This window comes from Aplysia californica, unplaced genomic scaffold, assembly GCF_000002075.1.
Source record: "Aplysia californica isolate F4 #8 unplaced genomic scaffold, AplCal3.0 scaffold00592, whole genome shotgun sequence".
Classification (NCBI taxonomy): Eukaryota; Metazoa; Mollusca; class Gastropoda; order Aplysiida; family Aplysiidae; genus Aplysia; species Aplysia californica.
Genome location: NW_004797862.1, coordinates 40301 through 42723, shown reverse-complemented (window position 1 = coordinate 42723; position 2423 = coordinate 40301).

The window sequence follows — 2423 nt, the reverse complement described above, 5'->3', positions numbered from 1 at the left end:
TTATATATATATATATATATGATTTAGATTTCTAACTTTAACCAAGTAAGACAGCCGGAATTAAAGACAAGCAAGAGTGTAAGGTATTATCATTTCCTATAATCAAAGAAATAAGAGGAAAAAAAAGAAATAATTATTCTTCCCTGAAGTCCTGCATTACTTCTGGCCTCCCAGCTCCAATGGAGAAAATGGGAGAAGGCACCTATGAGCAAAATAGGTTTTTTTAAAATTGAAAACCATGCTGTATAAATTCTTAGATCAGGCAATAATGTACATTTACGATGGTAAAATAGACAAATTTAAGAGTACAAAAGTTATTTAAAACATTAAATGTGACATACCTCATAAATTCCCCGAAAGTATCTCCACGTGTTTCGTTGTAGCTACACATAAATTCGTATTTCTTTATTTTTTGGACGATGAAGACATCTGCTTAACACTTCCCAGTCAACTTGATGTGCGCCAGAGGCAAAATAAAAGAAACTTTTATGCGTTTGAAGGGATCCCAAAAGTACACACAATGTTTTAACACAGGTACGTTCACTTGTCATATGTTGCGTGTCAGAAAATTAAATTTTCAACTCACTACAAGCAAATTATAAAAAAGACTGTTCCAAGCGAGTGGCATCTCGATCTCAGGATAATGAAGCTTAACACGAGATCAACTAAGAATGGCTAAATCCAAATTATCAGCAACAGCTGTAATGGGCTTTTCTCGAAGTGGCACACGCACTCATTACCAATCCAAGGCCATTGCCTTTCTCTGTGAGAGTGAGGAGTTAAAGCGCGATGCAGTCTTATGGAAATCCAGTGGCGTCATGAGCCTACACGAGGCTGCTGAACAATAGCTTCTAGGCGGGAAACTGTTGTAGCACAGTTGCTTATCGGGCGGTAATAGACTTTCATCCGATGTTATCACGGAAAGCAGACATTCTGATTCAGGACGCAATTACGCTGCACAATAAATCTTACCTCGTGAAATCGCATCTCGGTTTGGGCGTCGAGGGTGCATTTCCCTTAATCTTAACTAGGTACGACAGGACAGAGGTGGCTCACAATGGCTACTTATTTGGATACGTCCTAACTTATCACCAGAAAGCAGAGTACTCAGACGAATCAATTAATCTGAAGCAGGCGATGAATCTTTTGAAAGAGCCCCAAATGCTCTATCTCCATAAAGGTGGTGGGACAAAGAAAGGGGCCGTACTGCAAACAATAAATTACATCAACATGGCTTGTGGTTTATGGAGGGTGTATGAATCAATGCAAATATTTATTTCAAATGTCTTACTTCCGTGACCAACAAAAATATGTTAAGACATTTACGAGCAGGCCACAAAACCTTGGCTAAATGAGAAAGAGCAGCATCCCAGCCGAAAGATAGACGTACTCGAAACAAACTTCCCCGAGAAGTATTTGAACTTATTTCCTCTGCGAGTAAGGTGGAACGATTACATTGCTGGCAGCAGTTATAAATCTTTGTAAAAACACATGCGTTAGACACTCGTCTGATTATCCATTCGTTGCCTAAACAGACGGTTTTGCCGCTCACTTGAACAGTGAATGCATTCTAAGAATAGCGTAAGAGTTAAAGAAAGAGAGACCGAAAGACGAACGGGAAAAGGGAGAAGACAAGGCTTGACAATAAACGATTAATTTCTATTTTCCCCAACTCAGCGCTTCAGACTGGCTTGCGAGGCATTTCATGTTCCTCAGCCATGGATCAGAGTAGATAAACGATGCTCTGTAATGAAAACATTACCCAGGCGAAGGTTTGGCGCACGGCTATGAAAGGGATTTCCCGATAACGTGCAGTGCTGACACATTTCCCGTTCCGGCTCATCGGTAGCCTGCGCGCGCATCTTTCCGGTAATGACGAGCATTTGGCATCTTGCAGAAGAGAAGAGTTCCCCGTAGAGGAGAGTAATTGAAAAAGAGCTTCAACTGTTCTTCCCTCTTGGTTTTACTTCAATGAAGAAAAGAAAAAATATTGAAAAGGGAAAAAAATAGGTGAACAAGAAACAAATCTCATTATCTTTCACGTGAATTCCAGCTCTCGCTCGGCTGTATTACCTATCTGTTGAATTTCTGAACGCCTAAAATTAAAGGTAAAATGGAAAAAAGATTGGCCACAGGCTTAAGAGGTGCTCCTATCTTGCCCATATCAGAACGCAAAGGTCTTTCAAGTAGAGCGAACTTGTGTAGTCAAAACTCATCAGTTGTTTCAAAGAAAACTAGAGTCAGTCTGGGTCTATTTTGCTTATAAAAATAATTGTTGTGGTAACGGCAATTAGGAAATAGCTACAAGAACGGGATGAGGCTGGAGAGAGATTATTGTATACGAGTTCCATAAACATGCTTACATTATCCTTTTTGTGTTTTGTCGAGGGGGGGGGGCATTAGGAGATTGAAACCACCCACCC